Genomic DNA, 14,752 nt, shown 5'->3' with positions numbered 1-14,752 from the left:
TTCTATAGGCAAAATATTACTCAAATCATAAAATATTATCCTTTTAAAAAAATCTAACACATCCTTCATGTTCTTGTTTCAGGACCTTTGCATCTGTCATTCCTCATAGCTAGAACACCCTTCTCTGAGATATCCTGTGGCTTATTCCTTTATGTCTTTCAAGTCTTTGTTAAAATCTTGCCTTCTTAGAAAGACCACAGCTGGCCACATTTTCTATAGTATCGCCTCACTCACTCTCTAGCCGTGCTGTTATTTTCTTCATAAAACGGAACTGTACTAACACATTAATTTGTCTATCTACTTATCTTTCTCCTTTATTAGAATGTAAACTCCATGAGATGGAGTGGTAGTAGTGTGGGAAGTACTTTATATTTTTATAACTGTTTCTATAGTGCCTAGATTAATGCTTACATCTTACCCACTGAGCACTTAATACTTTTAATAAAAGAATGAAAGGAGGTTGGAGCAAGGTGAAGAAATAGAAGGCCCCGCTGATCATCCCCCAACCTACCTTGGTAAGGACACAAATTTAACAAATATCTACACACAACAAAGCACTTTCATGAAAACTAAAAACCAGGTGAGCACTCATAGTACCTGGTTTTAAATTCATATCGCTGAAAGAGGCACTGAAGAAGCAGAAAAAACTGTCTTGAATTGCCTGTGCCATCCCTCCCCCATCCCTTGGTAGTGGCAATGTGGTGCAGAGAGCTTTTCTGCACCCTGGGGAGAGGGAGAGCCAGCAACTGTGAGGCATTGAACTCAGTGCTGCCCTTGTTATAGCTGAAAGCAGAGCCGGACCAAACTCAGCTGGCACCCTCCCGCAAAGGGAGCATTTAAACCAGCCCGAGCCAGAGGGGAATTGCTGATCCCAGTGGTTGGAACTTAAGTTCCTACAAGCCTCACCACTGTGGGCAAAAGTGCTTTGGGGCTTCAAATAAATTTGAAAGGTAGTTTAGGCCTCAAGGACTGCAACACCAAGGTGAGTCATAGGCTGAATTGGACCAAGAGACAGTAGACTGTGATTGCATGCGACCTACTGCGACACCAGCTGGGGCAGCTAAGCGAGTGCTGGCATCACCCATCCCCGAACCCCAGGCTGCACAAATCCTGGCTCTAAAAGAGACCCCTTCCTTCTGCTTGAGGAGAGGAGATGGAATAGTGGAGAAGACTTTGTCTTGCATCTTGGATACCAGCACAGCCACCGCAGGATAGAGCACCACTTAGAGTTGTGAGACCCTATTTCAGGCCCTAGCTCTTGGACATTTCTGCACACACACTAGGCCAGAAGGGAATTCATTGCCTTGAAGAGAAGGGCTCAGTCCTGGAAGAATTCATCACTTGCTACCTGAAGGGACCCTGAGCTGTGAATAACCAACAGGGATATTGTATCTCACTACATCAAAGGCCTTAGGTGAGATACTGAGACTTGCTGGACTTAGGAGAGACTCGGCATATTTCCAGTTGTGGTAGTTGATTAGGATGAGACTCCTACTTGAGAAAAGTGAACCGAAAAGTGAAGGAAACTTTGCTTTTCACTGTAAGTATCAGCTCAGCCATAGTGGAATAGAGTACCAAGTGGGCTCTTAGGGTCCCCAGTTCCAGAACTTGGCTTTTGGATGACATTTCTGGTACTTCCCATTGCCAGAGGGGAGCTCACTCCCCGAAGGGTGAGTCCTAGCCAGGCAATATTCACTACAAGCTGACTGAAGAGCCTTTAAGCCTTAAGGGAACATCAGAGGTAGTCTAGTAGTAGTCCCCGAGGGTCTGAGGTAGTGATATCCACTGGGTGAGGCTCCTCTGTTTTGGAAAGGGGAGGGAAGAGTGAGAAGGACTGTCTTGTGGTTTGAGTGTCGACTCAGCCACAAACAAAAGGGAACCCTCGTACACTGTTGGTGGTAATGTAAATTAATACGTTGATACAAGCACGATGGAGAACAGTTTGGAGGTTTGTCAGAAAAACTAAAAATAGAGCTACCATAGGAGCCAACCATCCTACTGCTGGGTATATACCCCAAAGAAAGGAAATTAGTTGTTGCAGCTCTGTTTACAACAGCTATGATTTGGAAGCAAACTGCATGTCCTTCAACAGATGAATGGTAAAGAAAATGTACTATACACAATGAAATACTATTCAGCCATAAAAAGAATAAGATTTAGTCATTTGCAACCACCTGGATGTACTTGGATGTCATTATGTTAAATGAAATAAGCCAGGTACAGAAAGACAAACATCCCATTTCCACTTACTTGTGGGATCTACAAATCAAAACGATTGAACTCATGGAGATAGAGAGTGAGAGAGTAGACAGATCATTACCAGAGGATGGGAAAGGTAGTGGTGGGTTGAGGGAGAAGTGGGGGTGGTTAACTGGTACCAAGAAATAGTTAGAATAAATGAATAAGACCTAGTATTTGATAGCACAACAGGGTGACTATAGTCAATAATAATTTAATGCTACATTTAAAAATAACTAAATGAGCATAGTTGAATTGTTTGTAACACAAAGCAAAAATGCTTGAAGGGATGAATACCCCATCTTCCATGATGTGATTATTATGCATCGTATGCCTGTATCAAACATCTCGTGTCCCATAAATATATACACTTACTGTGTACCCATAAAAATTAAAAATAAAATAAACAAGAATGGAAATGGATAAATGAATGAATAAGTTGATTAATCTGTAAGACTGGAAAATTTCTCCGGCTCCCAGAAGCATATTTTTTTTTCTCTAAACTTAGTTAAAATGTAGTAAAATCAGATCTTGATATAACTTTTTGTAATCTATCTTGGTACAATAGTCATATAATATAGGCTTACTCTTTTATGAAGATAATCATTTAGTTCTTTTTTCTCAGTATGCTGTATCCTCATTTGAACTAAAGTGGATTAAACAGGTTTTATTTGGGGGAAATTAGGGTGTTAGAATAATGAGGTAAAGTCTGATAGCAAATGCTACCTCTCTTCAGTTTGTAGTGAGAAAACGTTAGCCTTTTAAATAACAAAGATGAGGACTTTTAGACGTAGTTAATTGGTGAGCACTAAAAATTCTCAAAGTAAAGTTCTAAAAATTATATATTGTTTGCATGTATGTAGTCTTTAGGAACTCATGATGAAAGGATATATTTTAAAATTAATATGGAAATTTGAAAATGAAATCTCTTTTCCAATTCTAAAAGAGTTTTTCTTCCCTTCCCAAGGCTCTACAGTTTTAATTTAGCACTGTATTAATCCAATAATAACAAAATAGGGTTTATTTTAAAAATCCAAAGATGTTTAAATTAAGAAATCCATTATAATATTTTATCCCCAAAGAACTTTTCTAACATGCTGAGAGCTGAGAATCTCAAACGACTGCACCCACCCCCCTACCTGCTTCTTAGAAAATTTCTTTTCTGTAAAAAAATGGACTCATAAACAGTCTTTCTGAATTCCAACAGCATGTTCAGAGAGGCACTTGGGCAGGGAAGCATGGTAGACAGTTTTGGATCTGAGCTTGGAAGATCTCTTTTCACATCTCACAGTGAAAAAACAAATCTATAGAAAGAAATTTGAAAAAACATGCTAGTCAACCCAGTGCCTAGGATTTTAATAATCCTCAATTAGAATAAATACTTATTATCGAGCTCTGGTATCCTATTTCCTCTTTGGATCACTCACATAGGCAGTTCAGGAATATTTGTGCCAATGTTTCCCTGGGAGTATATAAAAATGGTAGAAATTATGAAGAATAAGTACACCAAGGTAATATCATTTTGTGAATAAATACAATTTATATTTGTGTTCAGCTGAGAATTTCCTAGTAACATACATGATTTTGTTGTAATTTAATTAGGCTCACATAGCAAGCCACTCCTGTAAATGGCTGTGGTTATTACTCTCATGTCAAGTTCTTCAGAACTCTTCACCCCCTTGCCAGGTGTGTGCAGGGAGAGATCACGATGTGTGAAAGCAGGAATCATGTAGGTCTGGAAGACACATTATGTAGACATGGGACATTGTCATCAGATCCTGAGAAAGACAGTTATTCTCTCTGGTCCCCATTTGTTTTAGGTGTGGAGTGGAGTGAGACAACAGCATTCATATGTGTCTAGGTTATGCTGGTGAAGACTGATTACTTCCTACTTTTATTTTATAACTAATGTTTTTTCTTTTTTCTAATTACAAACATAATTCATAAAAATAGTTACTTCAACTTTTTATGGTATTTAAAAATTTACATAAAATATTTTTAATAATGTTTTAAATCTATTCATATATTTATTTGGCAACTATCCATGAAATCCCAGCTAAGTGCTAGAGTGTATATTTATTAAAGAAACAGACATGGCCCTTGCTCTTGTAAGTGTTGTAGTCCAGTCCTAGGTATATTCTAACTTTCATTAGGACTTTTTGTTTGATCTGTTAATTATTTAATAAAGTTGGTTTATGATTTTCCCCAAATCTATTTTCTTGTAATAATTATTTTTACTGATTTCAGATATTATGGCACTAAGGACATACAACATGGTCTGAATGACACGTACTGAAATTTACTGAGAGTTTTTTTATGGACTGATGTGTGACCAATTTTTATAAAGGTTTCATTTATGCTGGAAAAGAATGTATATTCTCTTATCATTAGAAATGCAGGGTTTGATTTGTGCCCATTAGATGAATTATTAATTAAGCTGCTCACATATTCTTTATTCCTATCATAATTTTGGTTTGCTTTATCTACTCATCTTGTAGAAAGCATGTTAAAATTCCGCTTATTGATGGTGAATTTTATCAACTTTTCCTGGTAGCTTTGTTAATTTTTTTGCTGTATATATTATGAGGCTATGTTGATATGTATATACATATTTAGAATTTGTATATGATCCTGGTGAATTGAACTAGTCAAGTTCTTGATAACTGCAGCATTGGCTGACAGCATGACAACCTCACGTGAGAGCCTGCATTAAAACTACTCAGGTAAGCTGCTTATAGATTTCTCACACTCTGAAACCATGAGAAGCAACTTATGCTTGTTGTTTCAAGCAGCTAAATTTTGGGATAATTTGTTACGTGGCAGTAGATGACTAATACAATCTCATTCTCTATTTTATCTTTTTGGAACTGTAATTGTACAATTACTAGACTTTTTTCAATCTATCCCCCTTGTCTTTAAATATATCATTCCCAATGCTTTTTCTCTCTGTGAATTAGTAAGTATAATTTATTCAGACCTTGCTCATAGTTTACCAATTCTTTCTTTGTTTCATTATAACCTGGTATTTAGATTATATATGTATTATTATCTATTTATAATTGAAATTCTATTTATTTACTTTCTCACATCCTTTGCTCATTTTTGACAAATTCTAATTCCTCATATTTGGCTGATCATAATTTTTTTTTACTACTAAAGGGATGATGATAAGAATGCCCTAAGTTCCAGAAAGGATTTGTGTTTCTTTTTGACAAGATCCGGGGTGTTATCAACCTAGAAGGACATTCAATTTATTACATTGGCTTCAGAGTTCCAGGACTTTTCAGACATAGAAATGAAACCTCCCAGCCCCCAATCTTCTTGATGGGAAGCTTAGAATTTCAATATTGTTAAGGGAGTATTATTCTTCACTGAGTAAAGGCTTAATACAGACAAGTTACAAATTACATTTGCTCACACTCTAGTCAGGGTGAGGTGCATGCTGGTAGCAGAGATGTGAAGGTGGAATTGTTTCCATAGTCTCTGTATCTCTAAGAAAACTGTGGCAACCCCTTTTCACCCAGGCGAGAGAGGAAAGGCAGTTCTTGCAGTCGGTCTCTTCAGATACAACTGAAGAAATGTTCATTGGGTTCCTTCTTTTATCAGGCAGGTGGGGAATAGCTCTGACTCTCATTAAGAATGGCCAGGTACTCTGTGACTAAATTGCTTGAGCTTAAGAAACCCATTAATCTTTTAAAAAAATATGTGGATAGTGGCCAATCACTTTTATGTTTCATCTCAAATATAGCATTGACACCTAAATTCAGAAATTACTATTATTATCAATGGCAAAATCTCAATTATGTTTGTACCAACCTAATATAAATATTATTTAATATCAGTTTATTTTAGGGTCTATAGGGTTCACAAACTACAGAAAATATTCTGTTGGTAGATGGAAAATATCTCTTTACAAGTATCTTTTGCTTCATGATTCTTAGGCTTTATAAAGGAGACCCAGTGATACTAAGACTCTAGTGAAGTAAACTAGTGCTCCTTAAATTATTTCTTAAATTATTTGAATCAATTTTTATTATTTATCAATTCTCTTCTTCCATTTTGTTTAAATTTATACTTCAATTTTTTCTTCTTTCTCTTGGCTCATAAAGTATTGACAATGATTGTTTCTCTTTTTGTCCATCCCTGATACAAGCATTGAGAACTTTATGGCATGGGCAGCATCCCAGATTGAGATGAGAAAATCACTTTCATGATTTTGTTTTTTAGGTAGTCTATTGCATCCTAAGTTATCTTCCTTAACAATGGTATATTTGAAGAATAATTCACTCTGCTGAACGCGAAAAGAAACAGAACTCAGAGAGAGGGACACCTAGAGGATGAAAACAGAAGATACAATTTCAGTTGTTGACAATGTGATATTATGCCCAAATTATTCAAATAAAAAATTCTTAGAATTAGTTGAATAGAATGACTAAAAAATAAACATTTGCAAATTGATTTCATTCTTCTATCCCAACAGTTAGAAGATAAAAAGGCGGGGAAGGACCAAGATGCCCAATCAGAAGCAGTTGTGGTCTGCAGCTCTCACAAAATGGCAAGGAAATTCTGCACCTTCAACTGAGGTATCCAGATTCTCACATGAGAGCCTTGGGGATGAAGCACAGAGTTGTGCGGAGTCCCAGCAGAGTGGCTGCTCACTCACTATGGCAGGTAGGGAAACTCAGGAGTTTTGCATACTCTAGCCCTAGGAATTCCAGCAAGGAATCCTGTGCATCCACTATGAAGGGGGCTGAATCCAGTGAGCACAGTAACATTGTTCTGCAGGCCCCATTCCCATGTCACCTCACAAGTTAAGAACCACTGGCTTGGAATTCCAACTGGCCAGCAGCAGTAGGCTGGAAAGGGCCTGAGACCGAGGAGTTTTTTTTGGGGGGGGGGGGCAGCCGCCATATCTGTGGTTCCAGTCTGATGCTCCAGCCTGCTGGCACTGGGACCAGAAGAAATTGCCCACAATACAGTACAGCTGTTGTTCCTGATCATGGCCAGTCTGCTGCTTCTGGCTTATTTTTTATTTTTATTTTTATTTTGTTGTTGTTGTTGAGACTCATTCTGTCGCCCAGGCTGGATTGCAGAGGCGTGATCTCGGCTCACTGCAACCTCCACCTCCCAGGTTCATGTCATTCTCCTGCCTCAGCCTCCCAAGTAGCTGGGACTACAGGCGACCACCACCACACCTGGCTAATTTTTAAATATTTTTTAGTAGAGACAAGGTTTCACCGTGTTAGCCAGGATGTCTCGATCTCCTGACCTTGTGATCTGCCCGCGTCCGCCTCTCAAAGTGCTAGGATTACTGGCATGAGCCACTGAGCCCGACTTTTTTTTTTTTGAGACGGAGTCTCACCCTGTCACCCAGGCTAGAGTTCAATGGCCTGAACTCGGCTCACTGCAATCTCAGCCTCCTGGGTTCAAACGATTCTCCTGCCTCAACCTCCGGAGTGGCTGGGATTAAAGGTGCCCGCCACCACGCCCAGCTAATTTTTTTTTTTTTCTTGATGGAGTCTGGCTCTGTCACCCAGGCTGGAGTGCAGTGGCCCGATCTTAGCTTACTGCAAACTCTGCCTCCCGGGTTCAAGTGATTCTTCTGCCTCAGCCTCCTGACTAGCTGGGATTACAGGTGTGCACCACCACACCTGGCTAATTTTCGTATTTTTAGTGGAGACAGGGTTTCATCATATTGGCCAGGCTGGCCTTGAACTCCTGACCTCAGGTGATCTGCCTGCCTCAGCCTCTGAAAGTGCTGGGATTACAGGCATGAGCCACTGTGCCTGTCCAATTTTTGTATTTTTAGTAGAGATAGAGTGTCACTGTGTTAGCCAGACTGGTCTCGAACTCCTGACCTTGTGATCTGCCCACCTCAGCCTCCCAAAGTGCTGGTATTACAGGTGTGAGGCACCGTGCATGGCCCCAGTCTGCTTCTTTAAGTGGGACCTACATCCATCCCTCCTCACTCGTTGCCAAATTTCAGCAACTCCAGCCAGGATTATATGAACTGAACTCTGATCTCTCCTTGGGATGGAGTCCCTGGTGGGAGGGGCAGCCAGCTGTCTCTGTGGTTCAGCCAACTTATTTTTTCCAGACTGCTGGCTCTGGAGAGGCCAGGTGGTCAGCACAGCATACTTGCTCTGCCAAGGGGCAAATGGACTGCTTCCTTAAGTGAGTTACTGATCCCATTCCTCCTCTCTTGGTGAGACCAGGGGTCTCCGGACACCTCCTACGGGAGCCTTCAAACAAACAGCAGATCTCTCAGTGGAAACCCTACAAGCCAGAAGAGACTCAACATTCTTAAAGAAAAGAACTTCAAACCCAGAATTTCATATCTGGCCAAACTAAGTTTGATAATATTGGAGTGATCAGACTCAACACCAGGTCATGGAGGCAACGAAGTCTGGCAGAGTCAAAGCATTGAGAAAAGGACAGTTTGAGAAGTAAAGTGGGACCAGGGGGCCATCGCAATCGTAGAGGCTGAGAAGGTCTTGAGCTCTGGGAGCCCATGCTATTTACTGGTAAACCAACAAAGGAACAGGTGGTAAGAATGTGGGGGTGAAAAGGGCAGGCACATGATTTACAGCTGTGATGGTTTAGCATTTATAAGGAACATGTTCTGCTATTTGAGATAATGGGAATACAATCGATCTAGGAGCCTAGGAGAGCTAGAAGCAAGGAGCCAGCAAGTCTAGACACATTCCCAAGGACATTATGTCAGACATGCCTGCCCCGCCTCACTTTTTTTCCCCTACACTCAGCCTTTTTCCCAACAGATAAGCAAAGGAGAAATAAAATTATTTTCAGACAAGCAAATCCTGAGGGAATCCATCACCACCAGGCCTGCCTTGCAAGAGCTTCTGAAGGAAGCACAAAATATGCAAAGTAAAGACCATTACTAACCACTACAAAATCACACTGATGTACAAAGACTAGTGACACTATGAAGCAACCACATAAAGAAGACTGCAAAATAACCAGCAAGCATCATGACAACGGAATCAAATTCACATATAACAATATTAACTTTAAATGTAAATGGGCTAAATGCCCCAATTAAAGGACACAGAATGGCAAGTTGGATAAAGAGTCAAGACCCATCACTGTGCTGTCTTCAAGCGACTCATCTCATCTGCAAAGACACACATAGACTCAAAATAAAGTGATGGAGGAAAATTTACCAAGCAAATGGAAAGCAGAAAAAAGCAGGGGTCACAATCCTAGTTTCTGGGAAGACAGACTTTAAACCAACAAAGAAAAAAGACAAAGAAGGACATACATAATGATAAAGGGTTCAATTCAACAAGAAGAGCTAATTATTCTAAATATATATACATACAATACAGAAGCACCCAGATTCATAAAACAAGTTCGTAGAGACACTCAAAGAAACTTAGACTCTCACACATTTATAGTAGAAGACTTTAACACCCCACTAACAATATTAGATTACTGAGACAGAAAATTAACAAAGATATTCAGGACTTAAACTCAGCTCTGGATCACATGGATCTGATAAATACCTACAGAACTTTCCAGCAAAAACTAACCGAATATACATTCTTCTCATTACCACATGTTATTTACTCTAAAATTGATCACATAATCGAAGTAAAACCCTCCTCAGCAAGTGCAAAAGAACTGAAACCATACCAAACAGTTTCCCAGACCACAGTACAATCAAACTAGAACTCAAGATTAAGAAATTCACTCAAAACCATAAAATTTTATGGAAATTGAACAATCTGCACATGAATGACTTTTGGGTAAATAATTAAATTAAGCCAGAAATCAAGAGTTTCTTTGAAAGTAATGAAAACAAAGACACAACGTACCAGAATCTCCGGGTCACAGCTAAGGTAGAGTAAGAGGGAAATTTATAGCAGTAAATGCCTATATCATTAAGCCAGAAATCAAGAGCTTCTTTGAAAGTAATGAGAACAAAGACACAACGTATCAGAATCTCTGGGTCACAGCTAAGGTAGTGTAAGAGGGAAATTTATAGCAGTAAATGCCCACATCACAAAGCTAGAAAGATCTCAAGTTGACACCATATCATTACAACTAAAAGAACTAGAGAACCAAGAGCAAACAAATGCCAAAGGTAGCAGAAGACAAGAAATAATGAAGAGCAGAGTGGAACTGAAGGAGACAGAGACACAAAAACCCTTCAAAAAAAAAAAATCAATGGATTCAGAAAGTGGTTTATGAAAAAAATTAATCAAATAGACCAATAGCTAGACTAATAAAGAAGAAAAGAGAAAAGATTCAAATAAACACAATCAGAAATGATAAGGGGGATATTACCACTGACACCACAGAAATACAACCAACCATTAGAGAATACTTTAAATACCTCTATTCACATAAACTAGAAAATCTAGAAGAAATGGATAAATTCTTGGACATATGTACCTTCCAAGACTGAACAAGAAAGAAATTGAACCCCTGACTAGACCAGCAGCAAGTTCTCAAATATATAGCCTACCACAACCACTACCACCACCACCACCACCACCAACAGAAAGCCCAGGACCAGACGGATTCAAAGTTGAATTTTACCACATGTAAAAAGAAGAGCTCATGTCATTTTTACTGAAACTAGTCCAAACAATTAAAAAGGAGGGACTCCTCCCTAACTCATTTTATGAAGTCAACATTATCCTGATACCAAAACCTGGTAGAGATACAGCAAAGAATGAAAACTTCAGGCCAATATCCCTAATGAACATTAGTACAAACATCCTCAAGAGAATACTGGCAACCAACTGAATACAGCAGCACATCAAAAAGTTTATCCGCCATGATCAAGTTGGTTTCAACCCTGGAATGCAAGATTGGTTAAACATACACAAATTAATAAATGTGATTTATCACATAAACAGAATGAAAGACGAAAACCACATGATTATCTCAATACACTTAGAAAAGGCTTTTGACAAAATTCAACACCATTTCATATTAAAAACTCTCAATAAACCAGGTATTGAAGAAACGTACCTCAAAATGATAAAAGCTATCTATGACAAACCCACAGCCAATATCATACTGAATTGGCAAAAGCTGGAAGCATTCTCCTTGAAAACTGGCACAAAACAAGAATGCCCTCTCTCACCACTCCTATTCAACGTAGTATTATAAGTTTTGGCCAGGCAATTAGGCAAGAGAAAGAAATAAAGTGTATTCAAATAGGAAGAAAGGAAGTCAAATTATCTTTGCTGGCAGATGACATGATCCTATATTGAGAAAACCCCATAGTCTCAGCCCAAACGCTTCATAAGCTGATAAGCAACTTCAGCAGTCTCAGAATACAAAAATCAATGTACAAAATTTTCTAGCATTCCTTATACACTAACAATAGACAAGGAGAGAGCCCAATCTTGAATGAACTCCCATTCACAATTGCTACAAAGAGAATAAAATACCTGAGAAAAGAGCTAACAATGGAAATGAAGGACCCCTTCAAGGAGAACTACTGCTCCAAGAAATCAGAGAGGACACAAATAAATGGAAAAAACGTTCCATGCTCATGGATAGGGAGAATCAATATCATGAAAGTAGCCATACTGCTCAAAGTAATTTATAGATTCAATGCTATTCCCATTAAACTATCATTGATACTCTTCACATAATTATACAAAACTATTTTAAAATTCTTATGGAACCCAGAAAGAGCCTGCATATCCACAACAATTCTAAGCAAAAAGAACAAAGCTTGGTGCATCATGCTACCCAACTTCAAACTATACTACAAAGCTACAGTAACCAAGATGACATGGTACTGGCACACAAACAGACACATAGACCAATGGAACAGAATAGAGAACTCAGAAGTAAGACTGCACACCTACAACCATCTGATCTTTGACAAACCTGACAAAAGCAGGCAATGGGGAAAGGATTCCCTATTTAGTGAATGGTGCTGTGATAAGTGTCTAGCCATATGTAGAGAATTAAAACTGGATCCCTTACTTACACCTTATACAAAAATGAACTCAAGATGGTCAAGATGTGTTAAAGACTTAAATGTAAAACCCCAAACTATAAAAACCCTAGAAGAAAATCTAGGCAATACCATTCAGGACACAGGAATGGGGAAATATTTCATGATGAAAATGCCAAAAGCAATATCAACAAAAGCAAAAATTGACAAATGGGACAGAATTAAAGAGCCTCACAGCAAAATAAACTATCATCAGAGTGAACAGACCACCTACAGAATGGGAAGAAATTTGCAATCTATTCATCTGACAAAGATCTAATATCCAGAGTCTACAAGGAACTTAAGCAAATTTAGAAGGAAAAAACCAACGACCCCATTAAAAAGTGGGCAGAGGACATGAACAGATACTTCTCAAAAGAAGATATTCATGTGGCCAACAAACATGAAAAAAAGCTCAACGTCGCTGATCACTAGAAAAATGCAAATCAAAATCACAGTGAGATGCCATCTCATGTCAGTCAGAATGGCACTTATTAAAAAGTCAAGAAACAAATGCTGGTGAGGTTGTGGAGATAAAGGAATGCTTTTATATTGTCAGTGGGAATATAAATTAGTTCAACCATGGTGGAAGACAGTGTGGTGATTCCTCAAAGACCTAGAGGTATATTCCTTGGGTATATACCCAGTAATGGGATTGCTGGGTCAAATACCATTTGACACATAGACCAATGGAATAGACACACAGACTATTGACCAAATACCATTAAACTCAGCAATCCCCATTACTGGGTAGATACCCAAAGGAATAGAAATCATTCTATTATAAAGATACATGCAGAAGTATGTTCATTGCAGCACTATTCACAATAGCGAAGATGTGAAATCAACCCAAATGCCCACCAATTATAGGCTTGATAAAATGTGGTACATATATACCATAGAATACTGTGCAGCCATAAAAAGGAATGAGATCGTGTCCTCAGCAGGGACACGGATGGTACTGAAGCCATTATCTTCAGCAAACTACCACAGGAACTGAAAACCGAACACTGTGTGTTCTCACTTATAACTGGGAGTTGATTGATGAGAACACATGGACACATAGGGGAGAACAAAACACACTGGGGTCTTTTGGAGGATGGAGGGTGGGAGGAGGGAGAGCACCAGGAATAATAGCTAATGCAATCTGGGCTTAATACCTAGGTCATGGGTTGATCTGTGCAGCAAACCACCATAATACATGTTTACCTATGTAACAAACCTACACATCCTGAATGTGTACCCTGGGAAATAAAATAAAATTTGAAAAGAAGAAAAGAAAAGAAAAGAAAAAGGCATGGAAAGATGCCCAAACACAACAGCAACTGTGAAAATAAAGCAGCCCAGAAATTAGCTTAACAATATATGTATGGAAACTATATGAAAAACTATAAAATTTTACTGTGAGTTATAAATAAATGAATACAAGAAATATAGGCATATCATGCTCGTGATTGAGACTACTCTGTGTTATTAGGATATGTTTCCTTTCAAAGGAAAGATAATATATTTATTTAAAGTAATGTCAATCAAAATCTCAGTGGACCTCTTTTAGGAGATGTGCCCAAATTATTTTGAAGCTTATCTAGAAAAATAAGTGGAGATAATTTCTGCCTGTCCTCCTGGGGAGATACAGGGCTGGGTTTGGTAAGGAGGCTGTAGATGGCAATAAGGTAAGTACAAAGGCTGGTGGCAGAGGATGGGCCACCACTGGAGTCTTATAGTCTCTGAGTTTTCAAAGTGGTCTAGGGAAACTTCTGACAAGACTTGGGCATTTCCCACTGAGGTGGATGAGTATATTTCAGTCATTCAACAAATACTCTTTAAGCAATAAGCATGATTCTGGGAAGTGGAGATGGAACAGTGAACAAAACAGAGTCCCACCCTGGGACTATTTGTTCTATTGGGACTGGTTCTATTTGGGAAGCAAGACGATAAACTTGAATTTTTTTTTGACTAATTCTTAATACTTAAAAGGGAAACCTGGAGACACCTATCAAGACCCTAATGTAGTAAACTAGTGCTTTATAAACTGTTGGTCCTGAAGGCCCAATTGTTCTACTTCCCAATCCAGGCACACAGATATCTTTGGACCTATGAAATCTTTTGCCTGGATGATGTGGCAATATCAAAGGTTTCTACATACACTCAATTTTTGTTCTTATCTCATTGCTGACTGCAAATTAATTAACAATTTGTGATTGGTAGGTCCTTGGACTACACTTTAAGTAGCATTGAAATAAATAATCTCAGGGACTATCTCGGCAGTGGGTTATGGTGCTACAGACAAGCTACTTTTGAAAGGGAGTTGGCTCTGGGAGTCCATTTTCCTTCATTCTATTGACATTTAATCATTTCTCTCCTCTATTCATACAAGAGCACTCCAATTTTAAAAAGTTTCAGCCTTTCTACTCTTAAAAACTTCAGCCTTTCTACCCTTAAAAATTGGTCTTTATGGCAGCAGAATAAGGGGCACCAGCACTGGCAAGTTAGTCTTGCAGAAGAGAAGGAGTTCAGACTTCAGATTGG

General features: G+C 38.7%; 1 long non-coding RNA gene across 1 annotated transcript; it reads left to right on the top strand.

The window, feature by feature from the left end:
• The first annotated feature begins 3,594 nt into the window (after positions 1-3,594).
• Positions 3,595-13,655, top strand: LOC144334687 (uncharacterized). The gene is made up of 2 exons (XR_013404811.1): positions 3,595-6,909; positions 8,454-13,655. It is a non-coding gene; the product is annotated as an uncharacterized LOC144334687 (long non-coding RNA).
• Positions 13,656-14,752: the final 1,097 nt, after the last annotated feature.

The sequence above is a fragment of the Macaca mulatta genome, chromosome 15, assembly GCF_049350105.2.
Source record: "Macaca mulatta isolate MMU2019108-1 chromosome 15, T2T-MMU8v2.0, whole genome shotgun sequence".
Classification (NCBI taxonomy): domain Eukaryota; kingdom Metazoa; phylum Chordata; class Mammalia; order Primates; family Cercopithecidae; genus Macaca; species Macaca mulatta.
This window is presented reverse-complemented; position numbering and strand designations above follow the sequence as displayed.